This window comes from Vespa crabro, chromosome 1, assembly GCF_910589235.1.
Source record: "Vespa crabro chromosome 1, iyVesCrab1.2, whole genome shotgun sequence".
Lineage (NCBI taxonomy): Eukaryota > Metazoa > Arthropoda > Insecta > Hymenoptera > Vespidae > Vespa > Vespa crabro.
The window spans coordinates 17,419,504-17,447,257 of NC_060955.1; the positions used below are offsets into that span (position 1 = coordinate 17,419,504).

At 33.0% G+C, this 27,754-nt stretch overlaps 1 protein-coding gene across 12 annotated transcripts in view; it reads left to right on the forward strand.

The window, feature by feature from the left end:
* The window catches only part of LOC124432458 (neurobeachin), a 306,785-nt gene that overhangs the window by 110,537 nt on the left and 168,494 nt on the right, over positions 1–27,754 (forward strand). The window lies entirely within an intron of this gene.

Below are 27,754 nucleotides of genomic sequence, written 5' to 3' on the forward strand. Positions count from 1 at the left end.
TTTCATTCTCGCGATAATTATTGATCGATAATCTTCCGAAGTAACGAAGAGTACTCTTTTTTTTTTTTTTTTTTTTTTTTTTTTATTCATGAATAAGGCGCTAGGAGACGCATGGTTGAATAAGTGTCGGAGGAATAAGGGCTTCATCCGGATAGCCCGTTCGGCCTGCTAAATCGTCGATAATGAGAATTCGGTGTCGAGTGGAATTATTCTCAAGGATCATCTCTTCCTCTTTCTCCTCCTCCTCTTCCTCTTCCTTCTCCTCCTCTTCCCCCTTCTGCTCCTCTTCTTTCTCTTCTTTTATCACGGGTACGCGAAAACGGCTTTCGTTATTCGATTCGACGTTGTTATCGATCCTCAGTCCTCTTTTTCCTCACCGCCAATCTTAGGAAAAGTCGTTGCGGTGAAAATTATGATTCAGTTCGATTTCTTTTTCATTTTAAGAAAATCTAAACGTACGACCGTTCGGGCTTTTCTCTAATATTAATACAGATATCAATACTTTGCAAGCACTTTTCCTCGATTTCCTGCTTTCTCATGCGATTTTTCTTTCTTTTTCCTCTTTTTTCTTTTTTTTTTTTTTTTTTTTTTAATGAAATTGCTAGAGTCAAAAGTTTTCTGAATATTATTTTTTCTTCGTATCTCTTTGCTTTAAAATCTGACGTTTCCTGACCTTTTTTCCTTTTTCTCTTTTCTTTTCTTTTTCTTCTTTTTTTCCTTCTCTTTATTCCCGTATTAATTGCAAGAAAGTTACTATCAGATTATTTTATGATAATTTGAGAGGATAAATGTATTTTTAAACGTTGAAATATGCTTTAATGGCGGAAGATTTTTTGAAATATCATCAAAGTTACGATAAAATCAGAGTTATAAAATCTTAAACGTAAAAACGTTAAATTCAATAACGTTAAGTAACGTCAAAGTTAATCGTAATACTTGACAAATTATTTTCGTCGGTAACGTTAACCAAAGTAATAGGATAGCTAGCTTCGAGGATATATTCATGAAGGAACAGAAGTAGAATTGGTAACTAACGAGGAAGATACCTGAATAATTCCTTCTCGAAAGGATCCTTTATCAGAACTTAATAAGACGATCGTAAGGGAACTTTCAAATGCTTGCCGAATCCGTTCTAATTTCAAATCAAACTGCATTGCACTCGAAAACGGAAAGTTTAGATGGATTTAATTCGTAGAAAGAAACGGCGTTCCATAATTATAAAGAAATTCTTTTATTTAGAAATTAATCAACGATTTTAAAGGTTTATAGTAGTCTTTTTGACGAAAACGTTATAACTGAAAATGAGAAAATGTTTTACGATTTTATGTACGTCTGGTGTATTTCTCATGGTCCTCCTTGTCGTCTTTGTCATCGTCGTCGTCGTCGTCGTTGTCGTCGTCGTCGTTGTCGTCGTCGTTGGTTGCGACGATGGCATCGTTGACGACGCCGACATCATTCTTGGCTCATATAGATGGCATTCTTCGTTTCCTTCGTGAAGAAGGAGAAAAAGAGAGAGAGAGAGAGATAGACAGATAGATAGAGAGAGAAAGAGAGAGAGAGAGAAAGAGAGAGAGACAAGGTAGTAGGGTCGGCCGACGAAGGAGACGATAACATCTTCGTAAGGTTGCCTATGAATTTTTATCCAGTACGCCCACAGCCACAAGCCTCAGGGGAATTGCGAATCGCGAGCGAGTGAGTGAACGTGAGACAGACAGAGAGAAAGAGAGAGAGAGAGAGAGAGAGAGAGAGAGAGAGAGAGAGAGAAAGATATGCTTTAAAAAAACTTCGCCTTCTTTTCTCTCTTATCACCAGTCTACTCGTAGCCTGATGGAAGTTATCAACAAGACTAGAAAACGTAACGAGTCTCTTTCCATCTTCTCGCACCCCTTACAACTCTCTTTCTCTATTTCTGTCTATATATATATATGTATATATATATATATCTTTCTCTCTCGTTGAAACGATCAAGCTTCACAAAAATCACAGTTTCTTTTTCCGCTTAAGCTTTTCGACCGAGCTGCTTCGTATAATATGGTTGGCGTTAGGTCGGAATACGATTTTAGCTTTGAAGAGGTGATGAGATACCTACTACTCACTTCCGCTGAGGTTTTTCTACGTTCGCGGCTTCATCCATGTCGTCGTCGTCGTCGTCATCGCGTCGTTGTCGTCGTTGTCGTCGTAGTTGGAACGAAGCAATTTATTCCGCAGCACGCAACGTTGCCTCTCCTTGAAAACTTGCTGCTCTGCGAGATTTTCGTTTAACGACTTCGTGAGTTTCCAGTCTTATCTTTTCCTTTTTTTTTCCCCCAATTGCTTTTAGTAGCTTCATAAATTTTTTCTATGAACGATCGATATTAATGGCTCATTATATTATCATTATTATTATTACTATTATTATTATTATTATTATTATTATTATTATTATTATTATTATTATTATTAGTATTATTATTATTATTATTATTATTATTATTATTATTATTATTATTATTATTTTAATTGCATTTTTTTGTTCGTTATTTTTATTTTTTCTTTGTTTTTTGTTTGTTCATTTATTTATTTATTTTTTTTTTTATTTTTAAATTTCTTTTTTACACTGCACGCAATCTCTTTTTATCGCTTCGTTTTATCGAAATTTGTCGTTAGATCTAAATCGAAATACTATTTATTTCTAATTCAGACACTTTCTCGTGTCGTTGTTTTATATTTGAAAAAAATTTATTATAATATCGCGCATAGTGGCACTTATCGATAAGTATTCGATCGTATTGCAAAATAATACAATATTAAATTTCACTTCTCGATGAATAAAAAAAAAAAAATACTTAGAAAAGCGATTGATAGTACAAAAGAAAAAAAAAATAGGAATGGTGATCGATATTCATGTATATCGAAGGTCTAAAAAAGTTTAATCTCTTTTCTCCGTATTCTTTTTTCCTCCTTCCCCCCTCCTCTCTCTCTCTTTTTCTCCCTTCGGAGCTTTTCTTTTATATGGAATTTTTTGATATTCTGATGAGGGGGTAAAAAAGGGCCGACTCAAAGGTTCGAAAAAAGTGAGAAATAGCGCGTATTCCGTCAGCTAGTTGCTTGGGATTACGATAAAGCTTGAAAATAAGCTTACGTGGCATAAGTTTGGCTTCGGTGGACTGCAAGGAAGAAGGTTGTGAGTCAGCCGAAGACGATAGAACGGTTAGAAAATCTGTAAGAGTGGTGAGGGTAAAATTGGACAGGGCAGAGCTTGAAGGGTACAGCGGTTGGAGGGATGTTGGTTGAAGGAGAAAAGGAAGCAAAATAGTTTCGATTTTCCGAGGTCGAAACGATGAGATATGAGATTACATTTTCCCGAAAACTATTTCTATTAAGTCAAGTTACGAACTAACGTTAGAAGACTCTTCCCCCACTTTTCTTTGGAGGGGGTGATAGCGGGAAGATGGAAAAAGCGTTGAGGAGTGTTTGGTATCTTGATACGATCCTGATCGTAATAAACTTGTTACATATGTATTTGGATCTTTCTCGTGTAACGGGTGCCGTGTGCACGTTGGTAATACGTTTTATGTGCCATGGTGGAAATAACGAACGAGCATCAAGGATATTAATAAAAATATAGACGAGAAAATAACGAGATCCTAACTTGTTTTCGCATTTTAGCTTTGTTTTTTCTATTTTTTCTTTTTTCTTTTTTTTTTTATTTATTTATTTTTATCTGTTTTCTTTTCATACCCTTATTTCTTCTTTTCCTTTATCTTTCTCATTATGGTCTTCGTAATTTTTGCTGCTCCAACGAAAAGCTTTTATCTTATCTGATACTTTAATCTTAATATTTTCAATACGTGATATCATTTCTATCGAAATGATTTGAGATAAAAATTAACAAGAGAAGTCGCGTCAAAGAAATCCCGTGACAAAATTTTCGCACGTGCGATCAATACACCGTCAGCGTACGTGACTGTCGAAAGTTAGTAAAAGAAAAAAAGAAAACAAAACAAAACAAAACAAAGGAAATGTAAAGAAAAGAAAAAAGATACACGCGTAAAAAACATTGGTAACGTTACCAGATCGATTTTTTATCAAAGGGCGTTTGCCTGGATTGCGGATTTTTTTCGTGTAAAAAGAAAAGAAAATAAAATAAAATGAAATAAAACAAGAAAGAAAGAGAGAAAGAAAAAAGAGAAGAGAAAGAGAGAGAGAGAGAAAGAGAGAGGGAAAAAAAAGGAAAATTTCAAACACTTATTTTGCCGTGAAAATAAATCACATTCGTGTTAAAGCTTCGGAACTTATACGTTCGCAGAGAATAATCCATGGATGGAGCATCAATCTGCGTTAAAAAGTGTGTACATGCGACGTGTGCGAACAGAAAGCGCGGAAGCCTCTGTGCTTTTACGCAAAATCAAATTACGTTTCCAAAGCTCTTTGTACCGATTCACGTTTCAGAATGTTAGACGAAGGCTCTGGTCATTTATTCGGGTTGCCTTTGAAAGACGATGTTGAAAACAACTTTCGAAAAGACTGAACACCATTACTTATCCTCATACGAGAAGCTCTCGATCCTTACACGCGTTTTACAAAAAAAAAATTCTATTAAGATTTCTCTTTTTTTTTTTTTTGTTTTGTTACGTCCGCAGAAAACTTTACAAATTTTTCGAAACGTCACTTGCACCCACGATCGCTCTTTTCCTTTAAAATTGACTTCTTTTTTTCTCTTCTTTTTTTCATCGTACCAGCTTTGTATCACATACATGATTTTTTTTTGTAGATTCAAAAAGAAAAAAGAAAAAGAAGAAAGTAGCTGTAATTCGTTTAATTTATAATTTTCATTTGGTTAAATGCACGTCGCGAACGTGAAGTTCGCGAAGTCGAATGAAGTACAATGGTAATAAAATTCAAAGAATTCTTCGTTTGGACGAGACACGTGATATCGTGTTAATTACTACTTTGCTCGAGTTCTCCGGTAACAGGTCTCCATCTTTATTTCTTTTTCATGCCGTTGGTAATTAAAGGAAGCTTTTTCTACTTTTCTTAGTTTAGCCGTCGGCGACTGTACGCGAAATTGTCCGCTTTCGACGAAACTTTCAAGAAATTTTTCATAAAAGATAGTTCCCGTTATATTATTTATCCTTTTCATGCGAATTACTCATTTAATAACGTGACAAAATATACGAGATATATAATTTTTATTCTTCATCAGAGAAATATACTCATAGAAATTCTCTTCTTTTGTTTCATTCTTTTTCTTTTTTTTTTTGTGTTTTTCTTCTTCGTTCTTTTCTTTTTTTCTTTTTTCTTTTTTTATATGTTACAACGACCATTGATCTTCTCATGTAGATTCATTGTAATTCCCTTGTTGTTTTTGATTACTCAATAATGCCACGTTAACGTCAAAAATTAAATATATTTTTACGCAGTTTGATTTCTCTAGAGAATATCCGATTGAACTTCTGCCATATTTGATCGCTTTTAAATAAAGAATATTTCCTATTTTTCTTCTTTTATATATGTGTAAATGTATAAATAATCTTTCTCTCTTTTTCTCTCTCTATCTCTTTCGTTTCAAATTTCCACCTTCCATTATTTTGCATTTCGTTCATTTATTAGAAAAGTCAGTTAAAATACGTTCGTTGAGAAAGAAAGAAAGAGAAAAGTGGAGAGAGAGAGTGAGAGAGAGAGAGAGAGAGAAAAGTAGGTCCTTCCAATTTTTTTTTCTTTTTTGTTTTTTCGTTTTGTTCTTGCCGATTTTAACGCTGCGCTTTAATTGCGCAAATACAAAAAATAAAATATCGCGCCGCAACACAATGGTTCATTTAATCACGCTCGGGAATTTGTTAAATAAGTATTAGTACTACTTTTACATGTAAACATACGCGTACATACATTCTTAATACGGTTTTACCAACGGTACAGACCGTTTAATCGTCTTTGTTTTTTATTTATTCTTTTTTTCCTTGTTTAGTTTTTCGATGTGGTTAGACCGTGAGCCAGTTTAGTTTGAAAATTTTCTTACAAACAAACAAATAAAAAAAAAAAAAGAAATTATGAAATTTCGATTGTAACGTTAATGCCACCGTTTAATATTTACGTTATAACGTTAAAAGTATAGATTTTTCACGACAAAATTTTTTACTAGTATTTCGAGCGATCTTTAATCGTAAAACTGATTCCTTTGTTTCCTACTATCTATATTCTTCTTTCTCCTTTAACTCTTCCTTCTTGTATATATATATATATATATATATACATATATATATATACCTATTATATATGTACATATATAATATACCGGTTATATTATTCACAGGAAACTAACAAACGATATACGTTCAAGGTATTTAATAATTATTTTATGTTCAAAATACATACTTTCTCAAATAGTTTCTCCATATACCATGCTCGAATAATTACTTAAGTTATGCTTAATTGAAAGATTCTGATTTGAACTAGACTCAAATCTCTTTGTGTTATTTCATCTCTCTCTCTCTCTCTCTCTCTCTCTCTCTCTCTCTTTCTTTTTCTCTCTCTTTATTAACTATTCTCATTATAGAATATTAAAACTAACGAGAAGCTATAACGTTCTATAATATTGAAATATCTCATATCTCATTTTCTCCAATTGTCTTGATAGTAATATTGATTCAAATGTACACTTACACTGTCAGTGCTTTAACTTATTTCAAGTATCAAACGGATTTTGATTTGGTTACTTTTATAAATGTTTATATCAGAGTAAATGGATTGCTGTAAAACAACGTGACTTTCATAAACGTATCTCGTTTCTCTTATATATATATACACGCGTGCGCGCGCACACACACACACACAGACAGACACACATCGTCATATGTTATGGGAGTAATATATCTCTTCCATATTCGACGACATTTGATTCGATTTCATAAATTTATTGACAAATACATTTCAAAGGTTAGAGAAAAAAGTAAACGGTTCTTTTCTAGCGATTGGCACTATTCTTTTGTAGGAAATATCGTATCTACTCTATTGCAAAAGAGAGATAAAAAGGAAAGACAAAGAGAATAGGAACATAGAAATTTGAGGTATGGCCGATGTTTTCTAGCAACGCCAATACCAATAAAACCACCACCACTAACATCAATATCACCAATAGGCAACTACACCGACAAAGGAAGTTACCATTTCATTTTCGTTGACGTACAAACATCGACCTCGTCGCTAACAAGTATTTTACGGTATGCGAACATTTAAATATTCAATGTTCGGTTCAAAGCTGGTTTACTCTATTCCATCCTCTCTTCCTTTATCTCTCTCTCTTTCTCTCTCTCTCTCTCTCTCTCTCTCTCTCTCTCTTTCTTTCACTATGTATTCAGTTGCACTAGTGTTTTCAATCCTATCTTCGTGTATTTTCTCGAATTTCATCAAAGTACTTGGCTAATCCGCGAAATTGATTGTGTTGTTAATATTGATTTTAAAATAATAATAAGAAAAAATTATCGTTTTACTCGTCCACATTAATGTACTTTATATATATTTATATATATATTTAGATACATATGTATGTGTGTATACATGTATATATTTACATTGGTATAATACGTTCGAAAGAAAAATCGAACAAATATCTACGTCTCTTCCGTTCATTCTTTATTTTTGGATGTATTTCGGATGGTGATGGGTGAATTCGCCATCGTTAACCTTTCGTCCAAAGTATTAAGATACTTTCGTAGTTTTCACTTCATTTACCTTTCAACGCTATCGCTACTATTACGCGAGGGAAGATTTAAAAGGTTCCTTTAACGAGCAGCTTCATTAAAATTTGAGAGAGGACGAAGAGTATTCTGTCGTGAAATGGAATTGAACACATTTGTGTGCCTTGTATGTGTTTATATACCTATGTGCGTGTCATAGGTGATTTTTTTTTCTTTTTTTTTTTTATTACGAAACCAACACAAAAATCACGAACGAATTTCGATGGTACGTGGAAAAAACGTATGATACACGGAGATACAGTAAATGGACAATTACGGAAGAAAAATTTTCATCGGTTTTTATCATAGTAACAGAGGAAAAGAGAGAGAGAGAGAGAGAGAGAGAGAGAGAGAGAGAGAGAGAGAGAGAGAGAGAGAGAGAGAGAGAGAGGGATGGAGGGAGGGAGAGAGAGAAAGAGAATTTGTAATTCCTTCTCCTTCATTGGTATTTTTCTGTTCTTACTTTTTTGTCCTTATTTTTTTCCTTATTTTTATTTTTTTTTTTTTATTTTTATTTTTTCATTTTACTTCCACCCTTTTCGCGTCTGCAGTTGCAGTGAAGTTTTACGATCGTGGTCGGACATAAAGAAGACTTACGATCGTCTGACTATCGCCACTTGTTACTACTTGCTGATAACGTCGTCGCCGATGAATATTCTTATCCTAAGAGTAACAGTTATATTATTATTTGTCTTTATATTCGACAAGAATTTGCATATTTCTTTTTATACTTTTTTATAGTTTTTTAGTATTTACGTATAATAATAAGAATAAAAAAATGATTAAGTCGAGTTTATAAATGCATTTAACATATAATATTTTACCGTGGCTAAAAATTACATACATATTTATTTTCTTTAATTAATTTTAATTTTTTTTTTTTTTTCTTTTTATTAGCAAGGAAGTAATATGAATAAACAGAAATACTTCGAGACAAGCTTCTCGAAATTATTATATATTTTATGAAGTTGGATATATATATATATATATATATATATATATATATATACGTTTTCGTGAAATAATTCAATGATACTTGAAACTTTAGCGAGGGTGAAATATTTTTACCCGATGTACATTTACCGAACTGTGCTTTCTCGACGTTGATGTATGAATGAATTATGCTAATGAAAAACACACTCGGTTAACTTTTTCCTAACTCTTCATCGTTCCTCTTTGTTTGTAATATAGTATGAGTAGTATGATTTTCGACATCGAAATATCATTTCTCTCTTTTTCTCTCTTTGTTCTTTCTCTCTCTTTGTTCTCCTTTCTCTCTCTCCATAGAATACTATTTTCAAAGGTATCTTGTTATTAACATGCTATCGATTTCTCTTCGCTTATCGATCTTTATTCTCCTGGAAATATTGTGCCATATGTGAAAGCAACAGCTATCACATTCTCTCTTTCTCTCTCTCTCTCTCTCTCTCTCTCTCTCTCTCTCTCTTTCTCTCTTTCACTATATCTCTATTTCTCTCTTTCTACCGTTTCCCTCTCACTTTGGTTATATATCTAGTATATATGAAAGGGAGAGAGTTTTCCGTTCTCCAACTAGGTACATGGCAATACGAAACCGTAGCTCCAAATAAGCCGCAAAAACCACTGCGTTATTAACCCTTGGATTATCAAGTAGTGCACCTTTGCGACGTAGAGGCTTTCGCGAACAAAAACCTTATATGAAATGGACACAGGGAACGAGATTTTTCTCTCTCATTCCTCCCTTTCTATTTCTCCCTTTCTCTCTTTTTCTCTTTTTGTTCTTCTTTTGTGCAATAGCAACTCCTTTTATTTTGAAAGCATAGCCGAAAGGTGTCGAGCGAAGCTCGTGGCCACTTGTCCTCGAGTCAGTACGATAGTGAAAAATGTATCCTTTTCTAAGCAAAAAAGATAACACATATTACGGAAGATTCTAATAATTTTTTACATTATTCTTAGCGTTTAAAAAATATTGAACGAACGAACGAACGAACGAAAATGGAACAATAAGAAACAAAATAAAACAATAACAACAGTAATAACAGTAACAATGACTATAATAACAATGACAAAATATAATAGACGACTTTATCAAGCGTCGAATTTGAAGAAGGACATAATCGAGTACCCTTTTGTTTCGCGGTCCCATTCGATCGATCGGTAATTCATCGGAAATCCATCAAATTTTAATGCAATATGAAATCTTTCCACATTGAATTTGTAGAGAACGAATTTGGTCACGTTTGTTACTTTATCGTATCACTCGTCAAAATTTTCGAAAGAATAAATATATCCTGTTACAAATGTTAAAAATAATTTCATATGCGTTTACATAGCCTTCGAAATACTTATCTAATGAGAATATACGATGATGTAATAGTGCTCTGTTTTAATATATATACGTTTGTAGACGAGTGTACCGGGTGATTCGTTTAATTTCAAGTATTCGTGAACAATCTCTTGTAATAGTTGTTTATAAAATATGTATACAAGTAGTCTCGATGAAGTGTATGAAAAACTCGACAAATATATATTGTTATAATTGTAGTAACGACGTTTTTATATAACTTTGAACGATCATATTGCTCGTTCTCACACACACATATATATATACACACACACGCACACGCGAGATATGTCCTCTTTTTTGCAATAATTTCTCTCTCGTCAAATGCTACGAACGGGACTGAATCTCATCGTAACTCGAAATTACATCGTTTCGCTCGAAAAGCTGAAACCGTTGTTAAACCATTAACAAAGTTCAAAAACATTGAGAGTCAAATATCTAGTCGGTATCAAATTTCTGATTTTTTTTTTCTTTTCTTTCTTTCTTTTTTAATTTTTTTTATGTTTTCTCTCTCTCTCTCTCTCTCTCTCTCTCTTTTTTTCTCTTTTAAATCGCACGATTATATTCTGCCATGCTTCGAACGTTAAGGGCATTCATTTCCCGTCCGTACATTTTCGTAACTTGCTTGACTAGTGTCATTATTTATTCTTTTAAAAAAGCTGAGCATCCTCTTCCAGAGTTCAAGAGTATATTGTTCCTTCTTCTATTTTCCAGGGGCGAACTAAAATTCATCCATAGCTCTATTCCCTTTAGAAGAATAATGGAGACAATGGAAAATAGAATGATGAGATTATTTCTCGATCGATTATTTTACGAAAATCCATTGAAATATTTAATCCACCTAACGTTATCTAATAATACAGTTTCTTTCTATTTCAATTTAAGACATTGAACGTTGTTTGTTATCGCGATATAAAAAAAAAAGAAAAAAGAAAAGGAAAAAGAAAATTATCACGAATATCAGATTAATTTAAAGTTTCATTAATATTTCAATTTTGTGGGTTCTACGAGTTAATAATATATCTAGATAACAATCTATAGCTTATTAAATCGAGCTATAAATTGTTTATTTAACGGTGAAGAAGTATTGATCTTCAGAAGTTTTTATAACACCTAATAAACGTTGAATGACGAATAACGAGGATAGCAACGAAGCGTTATTATCGCTCGACACGAGCGTGTATTTGATGCGTTAGTAATTTACATAAATTATCTTGGGCGTACGCTGGAAGATGATAACGCGAAAGGGATATAATCGCATTGTATATAGCAAAATGTATAGTTCGATATTTATTTAGAAAATATATAATAAACTATTTAATTTCTTCTAACGGGTTGATTATTTTAGAAGCCTTCAACTTGAGTAACCAGCCTATTATTTCTTATAATATGCGTGTTGTTAATGGGGTTAACTTAAAAGGATTTTGGAAAGGTTTATAAAATCGTTTAATGTTGGTATTAATTTTCACATAATTATTTTATCGTTCGATAATAATGATAATTAATAAGACATTAAATGAACGATTATCGTATTATGTATCATCGAAGAATGTAATTTTCAATTATTCCAAATTATGTTATAGTAAGAGTAAAAGGTAAATTATATTCATTATATTATGAATTATTTCGTTTTATTGTAGTGAAGATAAATTTCTTTTTTAATAACAATTTTTAAAGGCATTAAAAAAGTTTAAAACTTGAACTCCTGCCACTGTTCGATACACCGGCCAATCCATAATGTTGATTTTATATGGAATCCATCAAAAAAGAAGTGTCTTCGAAGTTTTTATTGGAATCGACGTCGTTGGAAAAGGGGACGAAACTTGAAGAATGATAGCAAACTCGAAGGTAGACGACGTATCGTGTCGTGTCATGTCCTGGCCTGTCCTTTCCTGTCTTATTTTTTCCTATCCTGTTGTGTCGTGTCGCGTTACGTCGCGTCGTGTCCTGCCGTGTCGTATCGTGTTGTATCGTGTCGTAAGATGCAGCGCTAATGTGCTATCTGAAAATGGATTGTCGCTATAAGCTATTCTAACGAGGGTATCAATAACCAAAGCTATTAGCATTAATGAAATACGTTTAGTGTTCTAATAGTACCTGTAATGCTTCTCCTCTATCTCTCTCCTTGCTCTGATATTAATTAAAGTGAAAATTTTATGTGTGGTCACTAAGTCACGTTCTGCACATATTACAGAGAAAGAAAGAGATAGAGAGAAAGAGAGAAAAGAGAGAGAGAGAGAGAGAGAGAGAGAGAGAGAGAGAGAGAGAGAGAGAGACATATGCAAGCATTATGTGTGCATCTATGGATACACATGGATATACGAAAATTGTGAAGAAATATAATTAAATTAATAAATGGGATAACAAGGGTTTTGATAAAGCGACAATGAGTGACCTAAGTAAACTAATTAAAGAAGGACGAATTGAATCGCTTAATAGTATCAACAAAAAAAACGCTAATAAGGATAATGAAGTAGGAAGTTAATTAAATTCGTAAGCGAAACAAGTTTTCAAATTTGCAAAGTTAACAAACCTGTAAAGTTATTGACTATATTTTTTCATTTCCCATTCCCCGGTCGTTTATTAGGAATGACGAATCGAATTCTCAGCTTTATTTCGTTCCAGAAACGTCACTATTTACCCACGCTATTGTTAAGCTGTGACACAGAGAAATTACGAGTGTCAAATCGATTCTTGTATAATGAAATTCATTCATTTTCAACGTTTGGAATGGAAGGATTAAATGCTATTGTAATTCCGTTTGTTCTCGTTTCTCGATTGGACAGAAAAAATAATTGATGTTTGTTGTCGTTTTCGTTATCATCAATTAAGAAAATATCGAATTTAAAATATTTTTAACGAGTTATTAGTTATATATAGAATAGGTTTAAGTTATCAAGCTTCAACTATCTAGTCGCTTTATCTTTTGCGGCCATTTTATATACCCGAGCATCCCTCATCATGTATTTCTCTTCGATTTAATCGTACGAAGCATACGCAAGGATAAAATCGCACGTTTCTCTTCGTACACTTTTAAGAGAATACTGCTTTTGTCTTTATTACGAGATGCAATTTATATACTTTATTCTGCAAGAAATGTTATCCAATGTTGTGGTAACTTACAATGTTTAGTTACTAGATATTATCTCAATTTTATTTACATAAAGCAGCGGAAAACGTTTATACATTATGTCAAATAAAATTCGAATTGTATTTTAAAATATTTCTATTGATTATTAAATGAATATAATTTGATTTACATTTGAAAATAAAAAAAAAAACATCACATTTTTGTGATATCTTCTTGCAATATTATAAAATATATACATATATTTTATATATATAGATCTCATTTAAAAATCATATCGCATATACTTTTGTTAAACGAATCTCTCGAATGTCTGATAAATATCAAGAATAGTGTAATCTGAGCGTGATAAAAGTCGATATCTTTATTTAGAACTTAATCATTTTCTTCGACGTTATATAATGATCCTTTGAGCATTCAGAACTTTTGAGAAATTTAATGATTACAATGGATAAGGAGAAGCAGCGTAGAAGTAAGAGGAGTAAGAGTTATCAAGACGATCGCTCGTTATTCCTTTGACAGTAGCTTTTCGAATTGGATGCTTGAAAAATGAATCTCTACAAGAGGCATTTAATTTCGCTACTCTTTTTTCTTTACTATTCGAAGATTTTTCGTGTAGTGAGTATGCGCGCGCGAAAGAAAGAGAGAGAGAAAGAGAGAGAGAGAGAGAAAGAGAGAGAGAGAGAGAGAGAGAGAGAGAGAGAGAGAGAGAGAAAGTAATATAGTCTGGTGAATTTTGTGAAAAAGGGCAGAGTGATCCAGTATTTTATGCAATTAAAATTAAACGAGATTTCTTCTGTGATGCGACACAGTAAACCTTGTTTTTTTCACGAGGGATGCTCAAAGTATAGCACGACCATGAGTTTTCTCTTCTTTTCATAGGATCTTTCAACTCACGCAATGCCGCTGAGATTTCGTAATGTCGAATGAATTCCACATAGAAATAAAGGAAAAACGGAGCGTAACGTGTTGGTACCTCGGTAATTTTCAACTCGACACCTGAAATTTTTCCTTTTCACGTGTTAATTCTACGAGTTATCTACATATATACATCGAATGTTAGTATGATCCTTATTACTTCAACCGAAAGTAAATCTTGTCAGACATCCATGATCTTTGTATTTACGTAACACTTATATACATTTTTATTAACAAATAGCTTTTATTTTAATAAAATGAAAGAAAAGTTTACAAAGTTAGTACAAAAGTTTTTAACAATTCTTTTTTTCTTTTATTTTTTTGAATCCTTGCCTGCTAAATGTTCGTATAATATATTATTAGATTGATAAGAGAAAGAAATGGAGAGAGAGGGGGGTGAGGGAGAGGGAGGGATTCTTAAATATTTTTCATTTTAAAGAAAGCTTCATAATCGCAGTTAGGTTAATAATCATACGATAGAAAGGATGAGGATTTGAGTTTAACGAATAAAATGAGATTAGGTATCTGTTTCGATTCCACTCACGAAACATATCAAATATCGATCGTGAAACAAAGAACGAAGAGAAAGAGAAAGACTTTCTCATTGTCCGGAGACATAATCCGAATGAAATTGGAGGGTTAGTCGGTCCGTGAAATCAACCATTGACCACGATTACCATTAACAGGTCCACCCTCGTTAGCTCGTTTCTCGACTTCTTCCTCATTTGAAATTCCTCTTTCACTGAAAGCGATCTAATCGTTCGTACATGTAGCTAGTTCTAATTGAACTTTCGAACTTTGGAAATGCTAATATCAATGTCGACGAGACAGCATTTGTAGAATTGTTACTATGTGTTTATCTGACATATAATTTGTTTTATTTTTTTATTTTTCTTTTCCCCAATGCGATTCGATCAATAATTCTGTGATTTTTTTTTTGTCGTTAAAGTAATCATTTTCTAATATCGAAATTGAGCTATGCTGGTAATACTAATAGTAATAGTCAATGGCACGCAATACGGATACGCGATCGGATCTATTATTTATCAGAAACGTTTATGGAATAAATGAGGCAAAGTTCATCAAGGAAAATGTAATATAAACGGTGATACGGCAAAGTATTCTTTGATCATTTGCCGAGAATTGACGTGGTTTTGCGGTACATATTGTTACATAGTTTTAATTGGAAAATCGGATTGACGAATCGAGAATATCAACGTATAGTAGAAGTATGATTTGGTGAACGACGTTTGAAAAATGTTCTCCGATACACACATCGATATCTCATGCTTCGGAAATACGCTTCGCTCGTTATAACGAGTACTTCATCGTTCGCAAATTTCACATCTCCTGAAGAGTATATCATCGAGGACGCGGTATTCGCAGCGTTTCGTCGATGAATTTTCCGATAACTCTGCTTCGGAATCGATCGAAAGTACATACATAGATTTTTTGATTCTCTTGAAATACCAGTTCTATATTAACCATCTGTCTCTCTCTCTCTCTCTCTCTCTCTCTCTCTCTTTTGTTTATTATTTTTTTATTTCTTTATTATTATTATTATTATTATTATTATTATTATTATTATTATTATTATATTTTATGCATTTATGCATTTATTTATTTTTTCATTTTTGTAATAGCTTCATGTCGTTTTTCTTTTTCTTCTTCACTGAATTTCTAGGTTCATCGAAATAAATAAAAGTCTGCCATAGAGAAAGTAGTCCGTATCCATGATGATAAAAGGAACAAAGAGCTTCGATATTCGACTTCGATGTACGTTATCGAGAACCCTTTTTAATCCACCCCTGGGGAACCTTCTTTGATTCCTTGATCTCAGAAAAAGTTTCAATAGAAATCGAAAAAGTCGATAACGGAATTTGCGGAACGTGACGTAATGTTCGTTAGTAACTCTGTAGAAAATCCTTTCCGCGTTATCGGATCGTCCAATATCGAGACGAGGTAGTCTCGAAAGACGTTCTTTCTCTCTCTCTCTCTCTCTTTCTCTCTCTCTCTCTTTCTCTCTTTTTTCTCTTTCTTTCTCTTTTATTCTTTCATTTTATATAATTTTCACTTGAAACAATTCTCCTTGAGAAAATCGAAATGTTCATAAAATGGGTCCACGATATGGCGGCGCCTTATTTTCTAGTCTTAGAGGATGAAACGATTCGCCCGGAGGACTAATTATAGGGGGTACCTGCGTCACGAAATCAATTGTCAGCCGCAATTTCCTGATGCAGGTAGATGCTAGCAACTCCGTTAGGCGATTAGGAGCTAGGAGATACGATTCGAGGTTAGGACGGTTACGGTTACTTGCAGAGTCCTTCGATCGGCCGTAAAGGGTTGCTTAATTACTCCTCCATTTCCTTCCGCACAATTGGAATCGGATTTCTCTACGCGAGAACGACATAATGCCGTTCGGGTTCTTCTCCCTCGTCGTATTCACACAATAATACGCTTCTGGTAATTCGGCTTTAGCTTAACTATTAACGTACGATTTAATAGTCTTATTTACACAAATTTGGACAAATGAAAAAAGAAGAAGAAGAAAAAAAAAGAGAAATAAAAATTCACGATTAGCTATTTCGAATAGTATTTAAAAAATCGATAATATAATAACGTCGATAATAAATTGAAAGATTAGGTAATAAAAATTTCTTAAAATTATATATATAATATGTTTTATTATTTTATATGAGGTGATAAACGAAAATATGTTTCTCTGTGAACAAAGGATTATAAATATTTATTTATTAATTAGCGATTATTTACTATTTACAGTCTTACCTGTGAACAAAAAAACGACAATTTACGCTTATTATTCACTATTTAAATTTTATTTACTATCTTCTTTATAAAGTTTCTTAGTAATCTCTCGTCCTATTTCTCTTGTCTAAGTTCTATTTCCTAATGCCCGTTTCTCTTCCAAATCTTAACGGCTCGACTTGTAGATAACAAAAGACAATCGAAGGGCGGGACATGAGAAGCGCGGCAAATCTAACTTAAGAAAGTATACTTTCTTTACATATATATATATATATTTATATTATTATTTGATTATTATCTGATCTTTCAATTTGTTATCGATGTTATTATATATATATATATATATATATATATATATATATATATATATAATATATATATATATATATATATATATATATATATATATATATATGTATATATTACAGTTCAAATTAACTTCATCGATCCCATCCATTTCCTATAAATATATGTTCCCGATTACTATTATCTATATACATATGACGAAAGATACTTGCTACTATAGACACGTTCTCTACGTTCACCACGGTTTATTTCCATTCCCCATCTGTCAATGTACGGGATGCTTTGGTCGATCGTTCTTGAGACAGAAATTTATTGCATCCCTAGCCTCGACAGAGAATTTGGTATTGGGTTAAGGATGCCTGAGGTAGGTGGACTCGTACATACGTATAACGGAGCTTTGAATTAACTATTAAGTCCTTCTCTCTCTCTCTCTCTCCTTCTCTCTCTCTCTCTCTCTTCTCTTTCTCTATCTATCTATCTCTCTTTCTCTTACTTAGTCGTCTCTTTCTCTTACTTAGTCGTCTCTTTCTCTTTAAGCACACGAGTGTAGGATGCTTCGTAGCGCGCGTGTAAACATATCTTCGTTTCAACTCAGTGCGCATTCTCGCATGATGGCAACGAAATTGGTATACTTGTTAGACTATTCAAACGGATAAGAGAGAGAAAGAGAGAGAGAAAGAGAGAGAGAGAGAGAGAGGGAGAGAGAGATTTTCAAGTAATACAACGTATAAGTGTCACTGTCAAGATATTTTTTTTTTATTTTTTTGTTCTTTTGCCTCTTAAAAAATTCGTTTATCTTGTTGTTTAGAATTTAACTTAGGAATAACTTTGCAATTTTTTAACAATGACAAACGTCTATCTTTGTTCTTTATATTATTTTCTATTTAACTAAATCGAATTTTTTACATTTCTCCTGATATAACATTTTTGACATACCTCGTCGAGTTAGTATCAAACGAAATTCAGCTTTGCGGTTGAATTGTGTTTGCCTGCGACAATGATACAAAGTTAATCGGTTAACCATGTTTCGCTAATACCATTGCAAACTCTAAACACATTTACGTGCGGCAACGTCAAAAGCATTTCAACGATTTCATTAATTTTCGAGAATGGACGATTCTATCAGAGAACACGTATATACATAGATAGATAAATAAATAGATAGATAGATAGATAGATAGATAGAGAGAGAGAGAGAGACAGAGAGAGAGAGAGAGAGAGAGAGAGAGAGAGAGAGAGAAGAATCAATTTCTTTCGTTCGCTTTTTATTGATTTACGAAATCATATATCTACATCTTTCCTATCATGTTTCATAAGATTTACGAATTGTCCGGATATTTAATTTATTCATTTTTTTTTAACGTAACCAACGAAGAACAATAATATTTTATTGGTATTTTGTTTCATTACATTTTATTACATTTCGTTATCTTATTCATACTTATAAAATTCTGAATTTCTACGGAAAAAAGGAGATGATCGAAAGGAACATACACACACACACACACACACACACACACATATATATATATATATATATATTTTCAAAGCCTTATAGCTTACTACGTATTCCATTAAAGCGATCGTAACTACGTTCCGCACACGTTGGCAAGGTGCGTCAACACTGTGGCACGTTACCGGACTCTATAGAAACAGGAAGAGCTTTAAGGCAAAGCTCTATACGTAACATACAAGACACTGTTTGCTTCGTACATGTGTGCATAGATTACGAGCATGTGCGGAAAATCAAAACGAATGCAATTAACTTCGTATGAAATATGATGACAATGAATACGCGTACAATATTTTTTCTAATTCCGACTATTCCGATTATTTCTTTTTCTCTTTTTTTTTAAATTTTACGTAAGGTGACAAATAAACGCATTTTTAAATATATGTATATATATATATATGTATATATATATATATATATATATATATATATATATATATATAAGTCTATAATTAAATAAATAAAATTTCTAAATAAATAAATAAAAATATATATAATTTCTTTTTTCTTTTCCTCTTATTTTCATGTAAAAGTGGCACTGACACGTTACGTTTTTTCTGTTTCAGGTACGTATAAACGAAAAACGTTGGGGACGGGTGTCCATCCATGGGATAACGTGAGTGAGCGGTGAAAACGCTGCTGAAATCGCGCGTTAACGCAGGCTCGTTTGTATACTCTGTAAACGAACGTAGAATGCAAATAAATCGTTTATCACACTATTCTATCTCTCTCCATAATCTATTTATATATATATATATATATATATATATATATGCGTGTATGTGTGTATGTATGTGCACGCGTGTGCGTGTGTGTTTGTGTGTGTGTGTGTGTGTTTATTCATTTATTTATCATTTCACGTTTCGTTTAATTTATATATATATATATCTTCGTTGCACTTATATAAAGCTTTTATAAAATCTTGATACATATTAGATAATATTATTTTAAAACGAGCTGAGGATCTTCGAGATGATTATAATTCGCATATTTTACAAATATGTATTTATGACATTTTAAGTTTCTCACTGTCATTAATATGAATTTCATCGTGATCTAGAAATTAAATTTAAAAAAAAGTAAAATTTGATTCTTTATCTCGTTTTTATTTATTTTTTTATTTTCTTCTTTCGTTTAATTTGTTTAACCATTGCTCATAAATCATTTTTCTCTACCTTTATATAAAATAAACGAATATCTTTATGGGAGAAATATCGATGGTATGATATTTTTATACAATTGTTGAAGAAAAAATGAAAGCTAAAATCGATTCTTATTTTTTTTTGCATACGAAATCGATCTCTTTGCAATAATTTTTTTTCTTTTCTTATTTTAACAAATATCAAGTAATAGAAACCTCTCGTTACAGATACTCATTTGAGCTTGTGAATTTGACGAAAATTTCAAACTAAAGTAAAAAAGAAAAAACAAAAAATAAATAAATAAATAAATAAAATAAATAAATTAAATAGAAGAAAAAGTAACGACAAAGGAAGGCAATGATTTCAATTGTCGTTCGCAAATAATGTACATGTGACAATGAAACACAAGGGAACGACGATGTCCGAGCTTTCGCGAAGCTTATACCCGAACAAATAAAGTACTCGATATTTACACGCCAAAGACACACATGCGCCTCCAACGCGTTTGCAATTCAAATAAGTCGTATAAGTTGGCCGTCGATCAAAAAAAAGAAAAAAAAAAGAAAAAAAAGAAAAAAAAGAAAAAAAAGAAAAAAAGAAAAGAAAAAAAAATAAATAAATGAAAGAATAAAAAGAATGAGAAAAAAAACAAAGTAAAAAAAAACTTCGACGAAGAATTGAATTTAAATAACGATCAACAACGCTCATTCGTGTCATTGAAAATAAAGTCTCATTTATATTTCTCTCGAAGAAAGGGAACTTTGTCAATACAACCAAACGGTGAAAACATTGAGCTTGATTAGGATTACCTTTTTTTCTGTTTGTTTCTTGTTTTTTGTTTTTTGTCGCTTTTTTCTTTTTTTCTTTTTTTCTTTCTTTCTTTCTTTCTTTTAAATTAAGCAATCGATATAACTAATCGAGAAAACGTGAAACTCTTGATTAGGATTACTTTTTTTTTTTTTTTTTTTTTTTTTTTTAAATTAAAGTCTTAATGAACGGATAGAGATCCTGAAGATTTCATTCGCCTTCAGGGAGGATAATGAAAATCGAAAACAATTCGAAGCGAAATTGCAACGTTAATCAGCGAAAAAGAGGAAGAAATTGGAGAGGTAATAGAAAATTATTAGGAAAATTATTTTCTTTTTCTCTTTCTCTCTCTCTCTCTCTCTCTCTCTCTCTCTCTTTCTCTCTTCCCTCTCTTACACACACATATTCTTTCTTTCTCTCAATAATTCGAAATCGAGGAAAGAATTGCAAATATACGTGTCGTAACTATGTCGATAAATATCTGAATTTATATTTAATCTTATTTCGTATCATCGTTCTTCGTACATTTCTTTCTTTAAATCGGAAGAAAGATCTTTCTCTCTCTCTCTCTCTCCCTCTTATTTCGGATCGAAATAAAGAGCCTGATAGTATCAAAAAAAAAAAAAAAAAAGAATAAAAAAAGGAAGAACGAGGAGCAAGAACATTATCTCGACTCGTAAACGATAAAGGATACTGCTAGCGATGTTAAAACGTGTTATATTCTCGTATAGCCTGATCGTCGACTTCGAATCTTTCTCTTCTTTATCTTTTTCTTTTTCTTCTTCAATGGCTCAAGGGAGTAGGCAGCGAAAAAAAGAAAAAAAAATAGAAAAACGCTCGGACCTTACGTGGCCGATCTCATTCGAGTAAATAGAGCGGACGTGCACCTTTCACTATAGGACGAAGGGAAAGAGGAAAATCAAGTGGAAAAGGGGGTCGCAGACAACCGGTATAAGGGCAGGGTTGCAAGCCGATGAATCCTTGTATAAACGAAGATAGAAAGATAAAGAGAGAGAGAGAGAGAGAGAGAGAGAGAGAGAGAGAGAGAGAAAGAGAGAGAGAGAGGGAAAAGGAAAAAAGAAAGAGACAAAAAGAAGAGAGAGAGAGAGGGAGAAGGAAAAAGGGAAGAGACAAAAAGAAGAGAGAGAAAGAAAGATAGAAGAAGGTTGACAGAAAGATTTGATGGGTCGGAATGGATCATTACCTTTTCTCTCTCTCTCTCTCTCTCTCTCTCTCTCTCTCTCTCTCTCTCTCTCTCTATGTATCTATCTATCTCTTCCTGAATTTCGCTGGCTCGCTTTCTACACCCTTGAGGGATACTCCCGTTCGAAAATCTGCTCGAGAACCCCCATCATCGATCTGATACTGAGGATTGGATAAGGGAGCATCAGTAACAGTAGCAGAGCCAAAGCTTCGGGCCTACTACTACCCGTTTGACGAAGCGTCCTTTTATCTCTTCTTTCGCATAATCGCGCGAGTCACCGGTTCGTACATAACGATTTCATCCTTCGTTTGACTGTAGAGCGCGATATTGCGCGATTCTATGTGTTTTAGCTTCGGTCAAGAAAACGAGCAAACGGTGACCCTTCTATCTTTCTCTTTGCCATCCCTAATCAATGATCTCTTTTTTTCTTCTCTCTCTCTCTCTCTCTCTCTCTCTCTCTCTCTCTCTCTCTCTCTCTCCCCTTTCTCTCTCTCTCGCTTTCTCTCGCTCTCTTTCTCTCTATCCGCATTCCGTTCATTTTATAAAACTTGGTAAATTTATCTTTTTTATTCCAAATTTTTTTTTCATAGCTAAAAAGAATCAAATGAATTCATAGAAATCATTGAAACGTTTGGTCTCAATAAAATATCTCGTCCTTTAGTCGTGAAATCCCTTATCCCTTATCTATTTGAAAAGTGTGAAACGTGGATACCGTCAAGTATAAATAACGATCGGTCGATTCACACGATGGTGGCCCTCTCACGTCATGGTGTGCTAACATCTTGGTGGTCGGACGATGGAGATCGATGTCGTAATACTCGAGCCAACTATCACGTACTCGACGCATCTCCTGCATTTAATGTCGCCAATGCTAGGGTTCTGCCGGAACTCTCGTGAAAGGTTCCGAAACCTTTCTGCGCTATCCGTCCTCGAAAGATGGATAGTACTAGTACGAAGAAAAAGGAGAAAGATGAAAAAGAAGAAGAAGAGAAGTAGGAGAAGGAATAGGAGGACGAGAAGGAGGAAAGAGAAGAAAAGGAAGGATAGTACAATGGTGAAAAGAGAGGAGAGGAGGTTGTCTAGCTTGAAGAAAAGTGTAGTACAATACCGAGCCAAAAAAAAAAAAAAAGAATGCTCGATGAACACAATGATCACAGTAAATTTCTTCGTTCGATCTTGTCGAAGAATCCGTTTCGCTTTCTATTTTTTCCCCCTTTTTTTTTTACTTTTTTTTTACCTTTCTCTTACTTTCCCTTTTTTTTTTTTTTTTTTTTTTTTTTTTTTTAAGAATTTTTGTTCGTTGGTGGTATGCCATCAACGCGGTCCCTTCCGGACCCTCTATTTCCGGCCTCGATTCTCTTTCTCTCTTTCTCTTTCTTTCCTCCTACTCCTCCACCTCCTTCTTCTTCTTCTTCTTCTTCTTTATTCTTGCTTTCGCGACGATAGAAAGAAGCGCTTGCTCGAAGCCAATTTATATTACAGAGTACGTTTTATCTCGAGAAAGTTATATCTATCGTTCGATAGATTCGTCGATGAAGCTGAAATTTCTTCGATTTATCATTACGTAGTAAATTATCTGCGAATTTCTTCTGTTCACGAATTAGATCATTCCAATGGGAATGTATCCTAATCCTATTTTTTGTCGTTCCTTTAATCTATTTATTATCGTTTTTGATTCTTAAAAAATTTTATATCATCTTTATCTCTTTTTGTCTTGTTTTTCATTTTTTTTCCTCGAAATAATCCTAGAACAATAAGATAAGAGAGAGAGAAAGGAGAGAGAGAGAGAGAGAGAGAGAGAGAGAAAGGAATTGAGACAGTGGAAAGGTTTTCAATGCAAAAGTCTCGATCACCAACGTACCCATCGTTCATTAAATTAAAAAAAAAAGAATTTTAATCAACGAACCCTCAAAGCCCTCCAACGAAATAAAATTTGTTAAGCGGATCTCGTAGTTCGGCATATTAAGGATAACGAAACGAATCGCAGGAGCCCCGTTCTAATTCGTAAAAGGGAGAGGATTCTTTTATTCCTTGAGAAACTCGTTTATTGTCTCTCTCTCTCTTTCTCTCTCTCCCCTGTTCCCTTTTGTTTTTTTTTCTTTTTTCTTATCTTTTTTTCTGTTTTTTCTATTTTTCCCTTTGTCCTTCCTCTTCTTTATTTATTTATTTTTCCTTTTTTTTTTTCTTTTTGTATTTTAACTACCAGAGCACTTCAGAGCTTGCATCGGACAATTGAATTTTTCACGGGTCTGCTTGGAAAGTCGCGTTGAAGTTCGATTAAAACTTAAAAGGTGTTTACGAAGTTCACTAGGGGAAAAAAAAAATTCACGCGGTTTCTAATATAATTCCAACAGTCGTTGAGTGTTTCCTAACTGGGCAGGAAATTAATTCTTTGCGAGTCGAATGCGATATTTCGATTAATTCAAGATAAAAGTTAAATACTTTTCTTTGCCATTCTATTTTGCAAATATAATCAACAAGAGCGATGTTAAAGTATGGATAAAATGAAAATCGATATTTGATTGTCGAATAATTTCAAAGCACACAGAGATGTCTAATATGAAAAATATATTAGATATTAAGGAAGTTTATATTCGTGAATAGAAAGAACGATGCCATATTCGGAATATGGAAAAATTGTACAAGGATCCTTCTAGTTCTGTTAAAAGCAGAAATAAAAGAAAGAGGAAAAGAAGTAGTAGAAAAAGAAAAAAAAACATTCCAGTGATCTAATATTTACGAGATAAATCCGTGGATACGACTGGCCTCGGGAATATCGTCGAAGCTTCGTCCGGTGGATTTGCTCGCGCTTAGAAAGAGACGAGCGAATCGAAATGGATTTCTCGGTTTTGCGCTGCGGATAACCCAGGAAATAAATCGCACGGAAGAATTTCCTCGCAAAGTGGATATTTCTGATCGGAATTTATATCGAGAGTAAAGGACCGCCCCACAACTCATTCAACCTCACGCGAGCCATCGTGGAATACTCGCGTACGAAATAAATATATGAGTATAGAAACTACTCGTATTCGAGTATTTCCACGAATAAATGTGTCTGTAGATATAATTGAAAGGAAATAAAGATACAGAAAGTGTTTTAACGATGACGACTCAAAAGGATTAAATATTATAAAATTTTATAGCAGGAGTATTTATGTGATTCGTCGAAAGTATTTGAAGTTTCTATACAATTTAATCATCAAATGTATCAATCCGTGTAAAACGCAAAACGTTGAAAGGAACAACGAATTGGAAAAGAAATGAAAAAGGAATTTCGTTAAATCCGATTGACGATGAGATTGTAGAGAAAGACCAGAATATCGAACTATATATCTTCTTCTTTTTTCTTTTGTTTTTATTTTTATTTTCTTTCTTTTCTTTTTTTTTTTTTTTTTTTTTTTTTCTTAGAAAAATGTGACAATTTAATCCAGCATACAATAAATTGTGATAAAGAATCAAAGTTTGAAAAAATAAAAAAAAACAAAGAAGAAAGAAAAGGAACGTAACATTTTGACATAAAATAGATCGAAAAGCGTTATCAAGAGGATCGGGAGATCCTTAATTCTCGTACTTGAAATAAAGACGCAATAGCCGCTACAGTTCTAATACAACTTAGGTAGCTAACTCGATTTGCTTCTTTGCAGGGTTTAAAGCTCTTTGTGCCTGACATGTCCGATCGAAACGTCAAGCTGTTCCTTTTTATTTACTTCTTCTTTTTATCCTCTTTTTCTTTTTTCTCTCTTTTTTTTTTTGGACGGAAGCAATCAAAGAAAGTGGATCGTTGGTCTCGGACACGCGGAAATCGTGAAAAGCGGATACCGTTTCTTTGATAAAAGAGAGAAAAGTGGAGAGAGAGAGAGAGAGAGAGAGAGAGAGAGAGAGAGAGAGAGAGAGAAAGAAAAGAAGAAAGATAAATAAAATAAAAAGAAAGAAAAAAAAAAAACAGAAAAAAAATGAAAAGAAAGGAAAAGAAAAAGGAAGGAAGAATCTAGCACAGTATAGAACGTCACGTTATGTCTTATGTTGTGTCGTGTTCCCTGCCAGTAACATCGTACGTTCGCCTTTACTTTAGCTTCCTACTTGTGAAATCTTTTTCCAAGGTACTGGAAGAAATCGGAAAATGGGAATTTGATGCATCGCGCTCTCCTCTTCGTGCTACGAATATTAAGCTTCGCACGGGCTATACACATTCGCTCGGTTTATTCACGAAACAAGTGTGTGCCGTTTAAAGAAGTACGATTCTTTTCTATATAACTTTGATTGTTGCATGAGTGGAAAGATTTTAAATGTCTCTCTTCGCGTTTGGATTTCCATTAGTCTTTTTCTTTTTTTTTTCCTTTTTTCTTTCCACCCTTTTTTTTCATTTTTTATTTCTTTCTCTTTTCATCTCACTCTTTGTTAACGTTCCCTTTCAATCATCTCAAAAACGTTTCTTTCGTAATATGCATGCTCTAGGTTGATTTTTATTTTTAAACATTCTATATTTCATATGTATATATATATATATGTATATGCCGTAGTTTTATGTAATAGAAATCTCGTAGTAAAAAAATATTGTTTTAACTTTTTTCCAAAAATTGTTGTAATAACGACAATAAATTTTACTATAAAGAAAGAATGTATCATTAAAGGCTTAATTTTTGTCTCTCTCTCTTTCTCTCTCTCTCTCTCTCTCTCTCTCTCTCTCTCTCTCTCTCTCTCTCTCTCTCTCTCTCTCTCTGTCTTTATTTAATCATTCAAATTCTTCCAATAAAACTTCAATAAATCGTTTCTCCTTTTTTTTTCTTTTTTCCCTGAAAAACTTTTGTGATTTTTTTTGAACTTCTTAATTTCTTTTTCTTTCCTTTGCATCTTTTATAACCAACTTCTTGTAACTTTTTTTATCGCATTATTATGGCAAATGAGAGAGAGGGGCAGAGAGAGAGAGAGAGAGAGAGAGAAAGGTTATGTTACCACGTGTCGTATTTTCGCTTGTTCATACTGTTACTCGCCCTACGAATAAATTTTAATAATTTTTCGTGAGGGGAAATATCGTTAAGGGAGGATATAGAAAAAAAGAAAAAGCAGGTTCAAATAAAAAAAAAAAAACGATTACGACGAAGCTCCACGTACAAGAGAATGGGAAACTGTTTTTGTCGACTCTCTCCGGAGATATAAAAATATATATCGGCACGTTCGTAATTACATTTTACAGAGAAAAACAACAAAAAATAAAAAAAAAATAAAAAAATAAAAAAATAAAATAAAATAAAATAAATAAAAGAAGAAATGATAAGTACGAATGTGTTTGTGAGAAAAAAGAAATTTTGTTGGTACACTTTCGATCGTATCTGAAAAATTAAAATTCATTGATGCAAAAGTGTTATCAGAGTAAAGAAAAAAAAAAAAAAAAAGAAAACAAATAAAAAAGAGACATGATGAAAAAAGGAGCGATAAATTTATATTTAGATCTGATCGAAGTAACGCGAAGTAGAAAAAGAGAGAAATAGAAACAGTCCAATGAGAACGGATGAAATATATATATATATATATATATATATATATATATATATATATTTATATTTATATTTATATTTATATATATTTTTAGGAGGGAGGAAGGGAGAAGAAAAGATGAATGGAATTGAAAAGTAAAGCGACAGTAACGATTTCATCATAAATGCTGCTACGAATCTCGTAAGAATAAATCTATGTCTTTCGCATTTAAAACGTATACGACATTTTAGAGACTCTCTCTCTCTCTCTCTCTCTCTCTCTTTCTCCATCTATCCATCTTTTTTTTCGTGGACTATGTAGACTGCTTTTGTATTACGAAAAGCACGAAAAAGTTGGATCTCAAAGTATCGTGAATCATCGAAGTCGACAGACATCGCAAAGAATGCAAAGCTGTTTCGTCTGTCGAAAGTTTTGAAGATGAAAATGGAAAAAGCTTGTGGTTTAACGTTTCGCGACCTCGATTTGCTCCGCATATA